Source organism: Silurus aristotelis (assembly GCF_946808225.1).
Source record: "Silurus aristotelis genome assembly, chromosome: 1".
Lineage (NCBI taxonomy): Eukaryota > Metazoa > Chordata > Actinopteri > Siluriformes > Siluridae > Silurus > Silurus aristotelis.
The window spans coordinates 2,186,026-2,203,552 of record NC_139574.1 but is presented as its reverse complement, the minus strand read 5'-3'; the positions used below and the strand labels follow the sequence as shown (position 1 = coordinate 2,203,552).

At 42.7% G+C, this 17,527-nt stretch overlaps 2 protein-coding genes across 2 annotated transcripts in view; both read left to right on the top strand.

Annotated features, from left to right (window-relative positions):
* The window catches only part of LOC310730409 (uncharacterized protein), an 88,283-nt gene extending 81,746 nt beyond the window's left edge, over positions 1–6,537 (top strand). The window contains exon 2 of the mRNA XM_083549395.1: positions 6,493–6,537. The gene's annotated coding sequence lies outside the window, so the exon portion shown is untranslated. The remainder of the gene's footprint in view (positions 1–6,492) is intronic.
* LOC310727127 (uncharacterized protein) overlaps positions 1–17,527 on the top strand; it is a 564,745-nt gene that overhangs the window by 280,085 nt on the left and 267,133 nt on the right. The gene's annotated exons all lie outside the window — the stretch shown is intronic.

Here is a 17,527-nt window from a genome sequence, read left to right as displayed (position 1 = left end):
TTCCGACTAGAGATAGTCGGGATCACCTCTACGCACGGCCTGGGCTCTGGAACCACACTCCTCGAGAGAGGATGGACTCTTTACAACTCTGGAGCTGCCCATGGTGAAAGGCGTCGGGCTGGTGTGGGTTTGCTTATAGCCCCCCAGCTCAGCCGCCATGTGTTGGAGTTTACCCCGGTGAACGAGAGGGTCGTTTCCCTGCGCCTACGGGTCGGGGATAGGTCTCTCACTGTCGTGTGTGCCTACGGGCCAAACGGCAGTATAGAGTACCCGGCCTTCTTGGGGTCTCTGGGAGGGGTGCTGGACAGTGCTCCGACTGGGGACTCCGTCGTTCTACTAGGAGACTTCAATGCACACGTGGGCAGCGACAGTGACACCTGGAGGGGCGTGATTGGGAGGAACGGCCCCCCTGATCTGAACCCGAGCGGTGTTCAGTTATTGGACTTCTGTGCTAGTTACAGTTTGTCCATAACGAACACCATGTTCAAGCATAAGGGTGTCCATCAGTACACGTGGCACCAGGACACCCTAGGCCGCAGGTCGATGATCGACTTTGTGGTCATTTCATCTGACCTGCGGCCGTATGTCTTGGACACTCGGGTAAAGAGAGGGGCGGAGCTGTCAACTGATCACCACCTGGTGGTGAGTTGGATCCGATGGCGGGGGAGGAAGCTGGACAGACTCGGCAGACCCAAGCGTACTGTGAGGGTCTGCTGGGAACGTTTGGCCGAGCCTCCTGTCAGAGAGATCTTCAACTCCCACCTCCGGCAGAGCTTTGACCAGATCCCGAGGGAGGCCGGAGATATTGAGTCCGAGTGGACCATGTTCTCCACCTCCATTGTCGAAGCGGCCGCTCGGAGCTGTGGCAGTAAGGTCTCCGGTGCCTGTCGAGGCGGCAATCCCCGAACCCGGTGGTGGAAACCGGAAGTAAGGGATGCCGTCAAGCTGAAGAAGGAGTCCTACCTGGCCTGGTTGGCTTGTGGGACTCCTGAGGCAGCTGACGGGTACCGGCAGGCCAAGCGAACTGCAGCCCGGGTGGTTATCGAGGCAAAAACTCGGGCCTGGGAGGAGCTCGGTGAGGCCATGGAGAAGGACTATCGGCTGGCCTCGAAGAGATTCTGGCAAACCGTCCGGCGCCTCAGGAGGGGAAAGCAGTGCCCCACCAATGCTGTTTACAGTAGAGGTGGGGAGCTGTTGACCTCAACTGGGGATGTCGTTGGACGGTGGAAGGAATACTTCGAGGATCTCCTCAATCCCGCCGTCACGTCTTCCATTGAGGAAGCAGAGGCTGAGGGCTCAGAGGCGGACTCGTCCATCACCCAAGCTGAAGTCACCGAGGTAGTAAAGAAACTCCTCGGTGGCAGGGCACCGGGGGTGGATGAGATCCGCCCTGAGTACCTCAAGTCTCTGGATGTTGTGGGGCTGTCTTGGCTGACACGCCTCTGCAGCATCGCGTGGCGGTCGGGGACAGTGCCTGGAATGGCAGACCGGGGTGGTGGTCCCTCTTTTTAAGAAGGGGGACCGGAGGGTGTGTTCCAACTATAGGGGGATCACACTTCTCAGCCTACCTGGGAAAGTCTATGCCAGGGTACTGGAGAGGAGAATACGGCCGATAGTAGAACCTCGGATTCAGGAGGAACAATGTGGTTTTCGTCCAGGCCGTGGAACACTGGACCAGCTCTATACCCTCTACAGGGTGCTGGAGGGTTCATGGGAGTTTGCCCAACCAGTCCACATGTGCTTTGTGGATTTGGAAAAGGCATTCGACTGTGTCCCTCGCGGCGGCCTGTGGAGGGTGCTCCGGGAGTATGGGGTCGGGGGCCCTTTACTAAGGGCTGTCCGGTCCCTGTATGACCGAAGCAGGAGCTTGGTTCGCATTGCCGGCAGTAAGTCAGACTTGTTCCCGGTGCATGTTGGACTCCGGCAGGGCTGCCCTTTGTCACCGGTTCTGTTCATAATTTTTATGGACAGAATTTCTAGGCGCAGCCAGGGGTCGGAGGGTGTCCGGTTTGGTGACGACACGATTTCGTCTTTGCTCTTTGCAGATGATGTTGTCGTGTTGGCTTCATCAGACCAGGACCTTCAGCATGCACTGGGACGGTTTGCAGCCGAGTGTGAAGCGGCTGGGATGAGAATCAGCACCTCCAAATCCGAGGCCATGGTCCTCAGTCGGAAAAGGGTGGCTTGCCCACTTCAGGTTGGTGGGGAGTTCCTGCCGCAAGTGGAGGAGTTTAAGTATCTTGGGGTTTTGTTCACGAGTGAGGGAAGGGTGGAACGGGAGATTGACAGACGGATCGGTGCAGCTTCTGCAGTAATGCGGTCGATGTACCGGTCTGTCGTGGTGAAGAAGGAGCTGAGCCGCAAGGCGAAACTTTCGATTTACCGGTCAATCTACGTTCCTACTCTCACCTATGGTCATGAGCTCTGGGTCATGACCGAAAGGACAAGATCCCGGATACAGGCGGCCGAAATGTGCTTCCTCCGCAGGGTGGCTGGGCGATCCCTTAGAGATAGGGTGAGAAGCTTAGTCACTCGGGAGGAGCTCGGAGTAGATCCGCTGCTCCTCCACATCGAGAGGGGTCAGTTGAGGTGGCTCGGGCATCTGTTCCGGATGCCTCCTGGACGCCTTCCTGGGAAGGTGTTCCGGGCGCGTCCCACTGGGAGGAGACCCCGGGGAAGACCTAGGACACGCTGGAGAGACTATGTCTCCCGGCTGGCCTGGGAACGCCTTGGTGTCCCCCCGGAAGAGCTGGAAGAAGTGTCTAGGGAGAGGGAAGTCTGGGCATCTTTGCTTAGACTGCTGCCCCCGCGACCCGGCATCGGATAAGCGGGAGAAGATGGATGGATGGATGGATGGAAATCATTCACTGCTGTGCACTGCTGTCTGAGGACAAGGAACTGATCACATTGACAAAAACCTTCAAAAATCTCTACTTCTTCAAGAGGTCTGAGATGATCTCACACACTTCTTTGGTCACTCTGAATAAAGCGAAGTTCAACAAGCCTTCAATGCTGCATTTTATTCAAGATGTACAGTGCCTGCATCAGTTCCTTAAGAAGACAGCACTTGCAGCATTTGAGAAACTGAAAGAGACTGCATCACCTCAAAGCTATGCAGACCTAGCCAAATTAAGTCTTACCAAAATTATTGTTTTCAATCGTAGACGGGCGGGAAAGGTCACTAAAATGCTGCTCAAAGGCTTCAAAGAAAGAGACATTTCTTCTCTCCATGCTGATGTTGCCAGCAAGTTTGAGCGAAAACTCTGGAGCCATTTTAGTCGAGTTGAGCTCAGGGGGAAAAGGGGAAGAAAAGTTGCCATTTTTCTCTCACTGGATGTGGTTGATGCCCTGACGCTGCTGGTCAGCAAAAGAAGGGAATGTGGAGTGCTGGACACTAATGAATTCTTGTTCGCTAGACCCAACTGCCAAAGTCACTACAGAGGCCAGGACTCTCTTAGGGTCTATGCAGGTGTATGTGGAGCTCAGAATCCAGAGTTTCTCCGAACAACTTATCTGCATAAACATGTAGCTACTCTCTCCCAAATCCTAAACCTGAGAAACAATGAACTGGATCAGGTCGCTGATTTCTAGGACATGATATTCATGTCCATTGCGACTATTACAGGCTGCAAGAAGCCACTAAACAGCTGGCTAACATTTCTAAATTACTCAGCCATGGAAAAGGGGTGTCTTTCTAATATTTAAGGCAATTTCCTTGAAGACATTGAGTTCAAAGGCATTGTACCTCTATGCTTTAAACATGTTTGACTTTCTATCTTCAGTGGATATCTATCACTTTCAGTCTTCAGTTTTTATTAAAGTACTTCTAAAACACTTTGGTCCCTGTAATGCTGGAGTATGTTCTGTTGTGTATTGTGTTTAAGGACTAGAACTCCACCAAAATATCATGTCATATTTTTCTTTCTCTTGTGTGTATAGAAAAATCTAAGTGATTTCTCATCTGCGGAAAAAAACAATTTGTGATCGTTTTTTCATCCCCATAGGGTATTGGAAAAGGTGTCCCCATACACCACAACCCTACTGGTTTGGGCATCAAAGTCCTTCTACACCACAAAATCCAGTATAGGTGTGTGTGTGTGTGTGTGTGTGTGAACATGCTTTTTTCTATTCAAACAAATACATTGAGAAAACAAACGTGTGTGTGTCAGGGATCCACCTGCCACACCCCCTTTGGTGGCTCTCTATGCCTCCGCTTTCCCTAGAGCTCCAGGTTTAACCATGCACACCTGGGGCTCATTTTCAATCATGCCTCCACTCTCTCTGGAGCTCCAGGCCTAATCACGCTCACCTGGGGCTCGTCATCACTCCACCCCGCTCCTACATAAACCCCTCATTCACACCCACTCCCCGTTCGTTATTATATGTGTTGGACTTCACGTGCGGGTTATGTTTTCGCGGTCCGGTTTTCACACAGGACTCCTCTTATCCGTTCCATTCGGACTCCAGAATCCCGTACCGGCTGTGCTTCTCCTCCCTATGCATCTCGGGTCAGCTACGCTTCTCCCAAAGCGCACCTCGGACTCTCTTTTAACCAAAGGACTGCCGTGTGCGCGCGTGCGTGTGTGTATCTCTCTCTCGCACGTTATTAAAACCCAAGCGAGCTGTACTCCGGGTTCTGCCTTTTGTTTCGCTCGCACCCTGACAGAATAACGAACCCCTGAAAAGGAATATACAAAAAAAATAAAAAGAAGGAGGGGGTATGATCGGGTTGCTGCCGTGGTCCTGGCGTGATCCAAACCTCGGTTGGAGCATTCGCTGTGCCACGATGAAGTGACGGCCAAGCTATGCCTCTGGAAACACCCGGAAGCATGCTGCCGGTTCATCCTCGCCGGCTCAGGAACGTGCAAGCGTGGCCGTGCCATGCCCCCCGGCGAGTCTTCTGGAATTCCCGGCTCACTTTTAAGGCAAATTGGCAGAGTGGAGTGTTTTTTTATGGAGCGTGGGTGAGTATATGAGTTTCCATCCCTCCTCGTACACCACCGAAACAGCCTAAATCGTGCTCCATATCTTCCTCTTGTCTGGAGACTCTCTCGCTCTCGCCAGTAAGCTGTGGAGCGCATTTAGAGGGGATTTCCGCTCATGCGCTAATTTTGTTGGGATTCTCACGGGGATGTTCGGGATGAATTAGGCGGATTTGCTTTACAGCTCCCCCGATTCTGGGCAGGCTCCGCCCCAGAGTTTCTAGGAGGACTCCGCTCTGCCCCAGGGTTTTCATGAGCACTCCGCTCCGCGTCAGGGTTTCCCCAGGTTTGCCCCAGGACCCCAATGAGAGCTCAGCTCCGCTCCAGGACCGCCAGGAGAGCTCAGCTCCGCTCCAGGACCGCCAGGAGAGCTCAGCTCCGCTCCAGGACCGCCAGGAGAGCTCAGCTCCGCTCCAGGACCGCCAGGAGAGCTCAGCTCCGCTCCAGGACCGCCAGGAGGGCACAGCTCCTCCGCTCCAGGACCTCCATGAGGGCACAGCTCCTCCGCTCCAGGACCTCCATGAGGGCACAGCTCCTCCGCTTCAGGACCTCCATAAGGGCCCAGCTCCTCCACTCCAGGACCTCCATAAGGGCACAGCTCCTCCACTCCAGGACCTCCATGAGGGCACAGCTCCTCCGCTCCAGGACCTCCAAGAGAGCTCAGCTCCGCTCCAGGTCTCCACAGAGAGCTCCTCTCGGTCCCGGAGCGTCCCCGAGAGCTCCCCTCAGCTCCAGAGAGTCCTCGAGGGCACGTATCAGCTCCAGAAAGTCCCTGAGAGCTCCTCTCAGCTCCAGAGAGTCCCGAGAGCTCCTCTCAGCTCTGGCATGTCTCCGAGAGCTCCTCTTAGCTCCATGGTCGTCTCTCCGCCTCCGGCCTCCGCTAAAGATGTCTCTTCGTCTCCATCCTCTGCTGCAGGCGTCCCTCCGTTCCCGGTCTCCGCTACAAGGAGATAATAATAAAACATAACATTCACCCATATGTTAAACTTAGCCAAAACAAGCCAAAAGTGTAGTGTGTGTGTGTGTGTGTGTGTGTGTGTGTGTGTGTGTGTTTTTGCTCCACCTCTATTTATTTTATTTTTACTTTTCCTAAACAAGTCATGCCAGTTTGAGTAAAACTGTAACAGAACTTAGTGACGGGACTCTAAAAGGTTGCAGGAGAAAAACACAGTAAGTCTTCATTCATTCATTCATTCATTCATTAATTTCATGAATTTAAACTAGATGAAGAAGTTCAGGTGAGTTTTTTTTTTTTCTGAAATGTGTTATAGTACAGCTGTAGATTTAATAAACCGATGTTGGACTGATGTAAATATGTCTTCTTTGTGTAGTGGTTGGTGTGTGTGTGTGTGTGTGTGTGTGTACAGGTTCCTCTGTAGCTCTGTAGAAATGTCCTCCAGAATGAGTGAATCTGTGAAACAGGACATAAGGAAAGATGAGAGGTGAGTGAAGGTTGTGACTCTGTGAAAAATAGAAATGTTCTCACATTTACCAACACTAAACAGATCAGACTTTCAGCCCGTTTGAGCACTGCGGGCATTACCGCCTCAATCACCTAGGAAACACCCCCTCTCAACCAGCTGCACTGAAATGGCTTCTACTTTTCTAACACTTATAAGGATGCCAGAATCCTCCAGACAGTGCCAGATTGTCTTTAGGCTTGCCCTGATCACTCTCCAGCGTATTCTCTGTTTTGTTTGTTCTTTTGTTTCTGACCTGTCCATTCTGTCCTCCGGTTTCCTGCTCGGCTCTGCTCGCACTGAATGCGCTCCGGCTCGGCTCTGCTCGCGCTGAATGCGCGTTTCGGTTTCCGGCTCGCGCTAAACGCGCCCCAAATTCCGGCTCGCCATCCTCACCCTCCGCGCACATCGACTCCCTGAATCAGCTTCCCGATTCAGCTTTGCACAACTTTTCTCCCCTGCTCTTTTTGCATCTGTCTTGGATCCTATAACCTGAACTCTCTGACACAGACTCTGATGTGTATCTGTGAAAAGTGACGAGTGAAGAGTTGAATTCAGCAGCTTTGTCTCCAGATGTTCAAAACCAGCTGATGATTAGTGACATTAAGCTACTGAGCAACACGTCTAACCCCAAGTTGTCCCTGTAGCTGGATAAAGTATGAAGGTTAAAGAATGGGATCAGTGTTAATAAGAACATCATCAGATTTTAACTCCAGTTTCATTATTCAGTGTTGCTGCAGAACAGTAATAATGATGCAGTGGTTGTGTGTGTTTAGTCTGATTCAGGGTAAGAGATCAGACTCACCTGAACCCAGCTGTGTGTCCATGAAGAGTGAACAGTCAATGAGTCGTCCAATACGCTTTAAAGACACAGACTGTACTACTGATCTGATGTGAGGACAGTTGAATGTATGAGTGCAGTGTTTTATCACTCACACTCTCACATAATCAAACATCTCTGTAATATGTGTGTATTCACTGCTTTGTGTTTGTAGTTATGAATATGATTTATAGTCTTTATTCTACTTTTAACAAGTGTTTTATTTGTTCACAGACTGCAGAAGAAGAAATCAAAGATCACTGAGAAGAGTCATTTAGAGGCCATATTCAAGGTGTGTGTGTGTGTATGTGTGTGTATGTGTGTGTGTGTGTGTGTGTGTGTGTGTGTGTGTGTGTGTGTGTGTGTGTGTGTGTGTGTGTGAACTTTTTTCAAAAGTGTGTGAATGTTAAAGATTACCCATGAGTTTAATCTCATGGTGCAGGAGTCTCCTGCACCTGTGTGGTCCTCACCTCCTCCAGGTTGCTTGTGTTCTCCAAAGGATCACAGGGTGTGAGATGCAGCATCATCAGCTGATCATCACTGCCACTGGAATCCTGGTTCCAACCTGTGCATGTTAAACAAGTGTTTAGCTTACTTAAAACAGGTGCAGTTTAAACTCATGGTTAATCTTTAACGCACGGTTAATTGCAAATATGATAAGCTGGAACTTGACATGCATGTGTGCTCTTACCTTCATTCCCAAAAACCTGCTCTCTTTTGGGGACTAAATAAGAAAATTGTTTAAGAGATGGTTCACTCTAAAACTGCATTTCAGTCATCAATGACTGATAAATATGAAAAAAGACAATATTTAAACAGATAACAGATAAAACTGTGACATTGGACAAGTAAAAAATATATATTTTGGAAGGAGTTGTCTTACATGTTGTAGTTTGCCAAATATTCCAAAATGGTTTGAGGAAGTGCTGTTTGGCCGTGTCTAAAACTAAATTAATATTTAAAAAGTTGAATTGTATGAAAAGACCCAGTATTGTGCTAACAAACTCTGTGTTGGTTATATAAAAAGTTTCCACTGTCAAGGATGTTTGGAGTTTAAGGTGATGAATTCAAGTTTTTTGGGGGAAGCCATCCCTTTAAGATTTAAACATTGATGGAAATCTTTGCCATACTTAACACAAGTTGTGAACTGTGACTTTAAGAATGTAGTGCATACACTGTTAAATGTTAAGTTTTATTACAGTTAAATGTCTGTATTTTTTAATAGAAATGTACCTTTTTTTTCAATTTACAACAAAATGCCTGTTGTTTTACATATATTTTCTGTATTTTAACATTCTGTCATTAAATTTATCAACAATTCATTGTATTTTGATATTATAGAAATTTTCCGTTTTTTTTTTTTAAAGAAATTAGGGTTCCCTGGTGGTCTAGTGGTTGGGATGCGGCGCTCTCACCGCTGCATGCCAGGTTCGATCCCCGGTCAGGGAACCCACCCCAGCCACTTTCAGGGCTGGTCCCAAGCCCGGATAAATTGGGAAGGGTTGCGTTAGGAAGGGCATCCAGCGTAAAAACATGTGCCAAAATTAAACATGCAGAGGATCCGTTGTGGCGCCCCCTAACGGGAGAAGCCGAAAGAAAGTTTTTTTCACAGAGTAATTTGTATTTTTACATAGAATGGTATCTAATATTTACAGATTATTCTTGTAATCATTAAGTCAGTGTTTTTATTACCATTGAAGACAGTTAATCATATGAAGGTTAAAGCGAAGTTATTAATGTCAAATAATAGTATTTTTACATACAGTAAAATTATGCATTGTTTCTTTTACTAATCTTTTAAGCTTGTCTTGCAGATAAATGCTCCTATTAACAATTATTTGGGATTATATTATTTTCCCATAGATCCTAACTACATATATCATTCATAAAGACATGATATGTCTGTTTTTCACCCTAAATTATTATAAATTTAAATGTGGTATTTGCCCATGTCCCAGTAAACAAAAAGTTAATAATTTAGGTTTTGTGTTTTATATTTTTTCGGTAACAATTCCTACAATATCCAAAAATCTAATCAAATATAATACAATATAATGTTTACAAAATTACACAGAACTCAAATCTGAAAAACTACAAAAAAAAAATTTTATCAAAAAAGTTCCCATTTTTTATATTTTTTAACTGAAAAAACTCATTTGTTAACATTTTTAAACAGTAAAGAACAGTACAACTATTTTGATCAGCAGCAGACTGATTTCTGAGGTAAAATAAGTTGTGATTTCTAACAAAAACTAGAAAAAAATAATAAATAGTAATAAAAGTATATTTCTTTTATTTATATATATATATATATATATATATATATATATATATATATATATATCTATATCTATATATATATATATATATATATATATATATCTATATCTATATATATATATATATATATCAAATCAGTCTGCTGCTGATCAAAATTGTTTCAAATTTGTACAAATTTTGTAAAAGAAAAATTTTAACTCAAATCATTTTGATCAGATCCGGACTGATTTCTGAAGTAACAAAAATAGAAATGCTGAGTTACCAAAAAACAAACAAACAAACAAAAAAACTCTACAGTGTGCTATTTATTTTACCTCAAAAATCATGTATCTGATGAGCGGAAATAAAAGAAACAACTATAATGAGAGTGACAAAAGATGGTATTGTGAGTTTTAAAAAAAGTAACTATAAAATTTAACCCACTGTTCAGTTCAATATTTAATTCTTCTACCAAATGGACTACAAAATACAAGCTACAAGTTGATGTATGTTCATCTGTTATTGCTGTTCTCAAGTCCTCCTAACTGCAGTATTAAAAACACAAGAGGTCATGAAGCAGTAACTGGTCCTGGTTCTTAAAAATCAGCAAAAACAAAACAGTGCCCAGTTGCAGAGTGATAAAATTTCAGATATCAGCAGACACGTCATTCCTTTGTCTAATTTGTCTGATCTAGGAAGGCTTGAGAAAATAAAGGATCAGCCAGCCAGAAAAAATGAAATGAAATGAAATCAAGTCAAATCAAATTAAATTAAATCAAATGTTATTTATCACATACACATTTGTGCAAAAAACGATATGTAGTGAAATGTTTTTTATGACTATCCAATACTGAAGAATATACGTGTAAATAGAAATAAAAATAGAAAAAATAAATCAAATAAAAATATTATATATATATATATATATATATATAGTATAAAAGTATAAACTATTACCTATAAAGTATATAATCTAAATATAATAACACAAGGAAAGGAAAGACGAATATAAACTAGATAAAGATTAAGCAAAATTTTAATGAAATTGATAAGTTAAAGTCTTTTTTTTTACAACATTTAGCTTGAAATTTGAATGAATGAATGAATGAATGAATGAATATTTTAATGATATTCAACTACTGTTTCTTAGTTTTCTTATTTTTTCTTCAAATGTAACACATTTCGTATCATTGCTGGGTTTTCCAATAAAGAGCAAAAAAACACCTCCACTGCAGCTGCTGCAAAAGCTTTTGACTGCTTGAATAAAACTGAACTGAAATGGTGCAAACCAAACAGTGGCATTTTATACAGTGGGAAAGTAAGTCATTTGGTTTTATATATAAATATATTCAAAAATATGTTTAGAGGCTGCTATGCATCTGTGGTATAAGAGAATATATATATATTTGTAATAATATGGATGTTGAAGGTATTTTAAGAGGCAGTGTTGGTAAATGATCAGCTGCTGCCCCGGGCAGGCATCCGCATACAGCAAACTAAAGCGGGCCAAGGGGAAATCCCGCGGCAGATAAGAATCCAGTAGGGGTAAGAAAAAAATCGGCAGCTGGCAGCAGCAACAATCTGCTGTTGACAATCCAGGAGCCAGTTACTTTCAGGCGGAGGGTAGACCTGACACCTGGTGACAGCTGCTGATTTTTCTCTGACCCGCTGCTCATTTCTCCTGCTGCAGCCTGCTGTATTTCATATACATGTGGAATGACAGACTGAGTGTCCAATAAACTGTAAGTATTATATTTGTGTGTGTGTGTGTGTGTGTGTGTGTGTGTGTGTGTGTGTGTGTGTGTGTGTGTGTGTGTGTCCTGACTCCACCTCCTGAATTCCTGCTCTTTGGAATAAAGAAGTCAAAAAGAAAGTAAAAATGCCATTTTATGAAGAAAGGCAGTGAAACATTTCCAGGAGAAAAACACAGTAAGTATGTAAATCTAAATCTAGAAGATGTGAATGTTATGAATCTACACTGGATGAAGAACAGTTCAGGTGATTTGGATCTTCTACAGTTTACTGTAGGACTTGATTTTCTGGAAGTGAACCGTTAGATGATCCAGGATTAGATGGAACACACCCCATGTTGGAGTAAAGTAAATATGTGTCCTGCAGTGTTTCTCTCTTTAAGGATCTTTATTTCAAACTCTCCTCCTTTTTCCCAAATGAAGCTCTGGAGCGTGAAAGTGTTTTATTGGGGAAAATCGTGATTTGTTTTCAGATCGTGTATAAATGGGCTCCTGTTTATGTTTCATCAATATATTAATGATTCTTTATGGATTTCTAATTGTAAGTTCGTTTTTACATTGTTAAGGTGAGGCCTTGTCCCCCCCCCCCTTTTTTTTTTTGATAGTTTTACATATTTTTAAATATTGTTTCCAATCTTAACTTTAATAATAATAATAATAGGAAGAGGAAGAAGTTTTTTACTCATTTGTGTGACCCAGTTCTCTCTCTCTCTCTCTCTCTCTCTCTCTCTCTCTGGGAGTGAGTAAATCAGTGGATTGTGTGTGTGAGTGAGAACGCTCTTGAGATTGAGCTTAATATTTTTCTTTTTCACACTTTTCTATACACTATGTCTAAATTTTTTTCTTTTTATTTCAAGTGTTTATAATTAAGTGATTTACTTTGGGTATATTTTAGTCTATACAGTGAGGAAACGCCGTCAGTTGGCATCTGCTGGTCGACTCACAGTTCAGAGTAACTTTCCCGCAGGCATGGGGTTAAACTTACACCTGAAGTGGAGAGCTCGGTTGAGGATTGTGTGCAGTCTGTTTGTGAAATTGTTGAGTATGACAGTATGGTGTCTGCTCCTCGAATGACCAGCACAGTGGTAATCTTCTTCCCTAGATAAAGATTCCCTAGATAAAGTGTATAGTGTGGTACAAAGTGAAGATGTCATTTAAAACTCTTTTACCTCTGTTATGCCTTATGCCGTTGCGTGCCTGTTTAGCTTCTCGCTTAGCAATTGTAAATAATAAGGACATAATCCTCAGTCTTACACACATGCAGTAATACTGGAAAAATGCGGCGGCAGGCTATTCCCAAAATGCCGCTCTGCTCTTAAAGGAGCCACAACATATTTCACTCGTTACACCATGTAACAGACACTGTTTTTTGTTAAAGCTTGTGTAAAGTTCATCAGTTTCAGTGTAGACACCTGCGGCTTATAGACAGGTCCCACATAGCAATTTTTCTCTGGCCCAGCTCCGGCCAGCTTTTGCTTGGCCCACATACCGCAATGAATTACGGTCCTAGTGTGGACCAGAACTGGATTCCAGACAAGGGCCACATATGGGCCATAACTAGCCCAAGTCTCAGCCAAGGTAAATACCCATAACTGGTCCTAAATGACATCTGGCCCATGTCTTGTGAGCCGCCTTAAAAACGGTACCACCTCTGCCAAACCGGGCAATGTTTGGCCCACATGCTGTATGCCAGTGCCGGATGAATGCCAGCTGTGCCAGATGGATGTCAAATCTGGGCCAAATTTGTTTGCTGACTGGGGTGCGACTTATTTATGTTCAAAATAAAAATCTTTGTAAAATTCAGTGGGTGCGCTTAATAATCCGAAAATTATGGTATATTACCTCAGTAACAAAATTAGTTAAATGAGGAACAAATTAATACTGAATTTGAGAATGATGAGCCCTTGTTTAAAACTCCTGTCTTTATGATAAAATGATAAAATGGTAGAACAAGAACACTGTTGAAATTATGACTATAGCACACAGGGCGATTCTGGTGGTGAGGCTGGAACCTTATAATGCTTTGTGTTGCACCTTAAATGAGCTGATAAAAACTCACAGCCTATGCCATGTGTGGAGGGAATTTAATGTGATAAGCACAGTGTAACAAATAAACTGTTGAGAAAACATAAAAAAACAAGGCATCTTGATGTAGTAAGACTGTTTAATTGTCTCAAATATAGTTTTATAGTTCTTCTAAGTGACATTACTTTATTACTTTAGCTAACCTATATTTGTTTGTTCATGCAAGGATGGTTGTCTTATTTTACTAACAAAGTGATGCTTGTTACAGCAACTGAAAAGCAAAATGAAGGATTACAAGTCACCCCAATGTCCTTTTTAAAAACTATTTTATGTATATTTATAAATGACAAACACAAACATTGCTTTCCAGTTTGTTTCAATCGAAAGCACACAATTTGTTTAAATGTAAATGAAAATGTCACTGCATTTCACACTTTAAATCAACTAAAGAACAACCACAATTTTGATTGGAACAATGTCAATCATAGATAAACTAAAAAAAAGTTTTGGTGACACAAAGGTGTCACAACATTGTACCAGTTTTACTTATACAAATTAGTTTTTAAGAGAAAGTATACGTTGGGTGCATTCAGACCCAAGCTCCATGAACACTGAATGATCTGAATAGTATCAAGTGTAGTTGAGATTTTTAGGATAAGATCAGTTGAGGGCATAGAGAAGGCTTTAGAGGTACGCCAGAGCAGTAGAGAGATATAGAAGATCTTCTAGAAGAGCAAACTCCTCCTGTACAACAGCAATGAGCCCTTTTGACCCACCTTCAGTTTCCTGTGACCACAGAATAAGAATATATTGAGCATAAAAATATATAAAATATTATAGTGTTATCCACAAGTAAGTGGGATTTAATTTTTTTTCTTTAAAGACTGAACAGCCTATGCATTAGACTAGTTTTCAACTTTATATTTGTACTTTGTAAAATCAATAAGTAAAAGTGACTACAACAATTAAATAGACACCACATAAATAATGACAAAAACAGGTCTAGAACAAGTAAATAAGCTGGAAAATGGGAAACTATTTAAGCTAGGGGTGTCCAGTCCTGCACTTAGAGGGCCACTGTGCTGCAGAGTTTAGCTTTAACTCCAATTAAACATCTTGACTGGCTAATCAAGGTCTTCCAGTTAGCTGGAGCTAAACTCTGCAGGTCACCCACTGGCCTTGCAGGTGGGTGACATTGCACTAGCCTTCGGACAAATTTTTTTCCGAAAACCGACGGCCACACAGCGCCGAGTGGAAGAAGGCAGAGTCAGAAACAGTCTGTGTCCCGAGAATAGGGAAGATCGAAACAAACTGCAAGGCACGAGTCTGAGTAAACCGGAAGATCCAAACCCAAAACCAAAGGAACCACTAGGGAGAAACGAGGGGCTGTATGAAATAGAGATGGAGCCAACGAGACAATCTGGCAGAGAACATGATGAATCTGCTTCCATTTATGCAGCGGGAAGATGGTGGCCAGGGCGGTTGCAAGTTCATGCTACCCCTGGAAGCAGAACCCGCAGCTGCGGAATTGCAAGGTGCTGGTTGACAGTAAATGGTGTTACCAGCCATAAAACACAATTTTTTTAAAATACTGAAACTTAACTTGCTCTTTCATCATCCAGTAGCTCATCCATGCCAAAATCTCTTCTGGCTCTGTATAGTTTCAGGAGCTTAGGTGTGTACTTGTCAATGGCTGCCATGAAGCCTTCCAGAAGGTCTTTGTTGGTGATGAGGAAAAATAAAACTTACTGAAAACAATATTCAGTACACATTACATGCTGCAATCAACACCTAATAACCTTTCCTCAACCTCCACAATCGTTGGTTGCTCTTGGACCACTTCTTTTCTTTCAAGAAAAATTGTTAGTTCCATATTTTCACTAATATCTACCATGTTTCTTCTTACCTTTTTGGTTTCTTCCACCTGGAAAATGATTTGCTCTTTAAGTGAAGTGTCAGTGTGGTTGCATGGATGCTCTGGGACATGATTGACTTCTCCATACTTTGCTTTCTTCAGGGTGAAACTCTGACTGAGCTTTTTGCTTCCTGTTTACAGTAACTCCATTACAACCTGCCTCCCACAACTTTGCTCTATAATTGTTTAGCTTGTTTTTATGCTGCATCCCTCATAACCCTTTCATTTGCCAGGCTCCTTAAGGTAGGGATATTGGAGATCAGTGCAGATGCATTGATTTACATTTCCTGATTGTCAGGATATGCCGTTATCTCAAAAACTGCCTTCACAATTTTGCCACAAATTTTCATGTCTCGAGCCACATCAATGCCAATTTTAGTTTTTTCATATGCATCAATTCCTCGGCATAGCTTCAGCTCAACATCAAATGACAGAGTTGGTATGAGGAATGGCATGGGCTATTCTGAGGTAGTGCTTAAATAGCTTTGAACAGAAACTCGGGGGCTGTGAAGGGATTCTTCAGAGGAGTTGAGACTAGAATCACATGATGAAGGGCTGTTCATTTCATTGTGATGTGATGACTTGTGCCACTGAATATGCAAGACTGCTCTTTCACTGCGCAGTTCTGAGATCTCAGACAGGTTGCAGAGTGCTCTGATTCAGGCACTTCAGGAAGCTGGACTTGCTGGGCTTCAGTGGAGGAAATGACAACTCGCAGTAGTAAAGCCTGTAAGTCCAGCAGAAGCCAGTGTTAAATATTTAATTTAAACGATAAATAAATGAACAAATAAAAACAAATTAAAACTTTTTGTCAAATCAGGGCAACATGCTTTCAATCTTGTAGAACTCAGGCTGTCCTTTGCAGTGTCCTGCAGAAATGATCATGTTTTTAGTATAACATGCAAAAAAAACAGCTTTGGACAACGACACATTGTGCAAATGTGGGAACTTAGTTTGTACAGCACGTCTCAGTGTTGCATCCAACAATGATATGCTAACCACAACCACTTTTTCAATGGGCAAGTCTGTTTTTAAAAGGCTTTGTGCATCCAAATGGTAGGCAATCATTTGCTAGTATTTCATGGAAAGCGTAAGAAGCTCATTTTTCATGTTTTGATCATCACACACAACCTACTTAAAGAAAGAGTGCTTAGAGTCAAATCGCATAGTTCACAAAGGTATACCTTTCAGCATTGATGGTGCCTTTCCAGATGTGTAAGCTGCCCATGCCACACGCACTCATGCAACCCCATACCATCAGAGATGCAGGCTTCTGAACTAAGCGCTGATAACAACTTGGCTTGTCCTTATTCTCTTTAGTCCGGATGACATAGCGTCCCTGTTTTTCAAAAAGAACTTTTAAATTCGTCTGACCACAGAACAGTTTTCCCCTTTGCCACAGTCCATTTTAAATGAGCCTGGGCCCAGAGAAAATGCCTGCGATTCTGGATCATGTTTAGATATGGCTTCTTTTTGACCTAAAGAGTTTTAGCCGGCAACGGCAACGGCATGGTGGATTGTGTTCACCGATAATGTTTTCTGGAAGTATTCCTTTACTGTAGATGATGATAACTTCAAACTCTTTGCAATCTTTCTCTGAGAAACTCCTTTCTGATATTGCTCTTTATTTTTTGCAGCAGCATTGGGGGGGATTGGTGATCCTCTGCCCATCTTGACTTCTGAGAGACACTGCCACTCTGAGAGACTCAGCGTTATCTATATTCTATTTTGAATAAAATATGTTTGTGAGATTTGTAAATAATTGCATTCCTTTTTTATTCACAATTTGTACAGTGTCCCAACTTTTTTGGGATTGGGTTTGTACAGTTTCTGTGATTTCTGCTTCTGTGCGAGCTAAACATTGTGCGTTTATTTGTATTTGTATTTTTATATATTTACTACAGTTTATTTATATCAAACCTTCTGATTTCAAATGATAAAAACACTTTCAGTGTTGTATTTTAAATGTACTATTATAAATACATGTCAACATTTATGAGTTAAGCCACATTTAATATGGCACTGAGATAAATTGGAGATGAGAAAACAATCAAATTGTAGCAGGGAAACCCGGTGCACTAGTGCGATAATGCATCATCATGCATGCGCAAAATATTTTAATTATTAATGTTGCTGATACTGATCCCAAATTTGCAGTTTTTAAATCATCCTGGGAAAACGAAAAACATAATTGAATTAAAATGACTCCAAAAATAGACTTAAAAAATGCAATGCATTAAAAAAGGCATATTCTATGTGTTTAGTGCATTTTTAACTTCATGCCTATTATTTAAGTATGTAAAGTATGAGAAGTA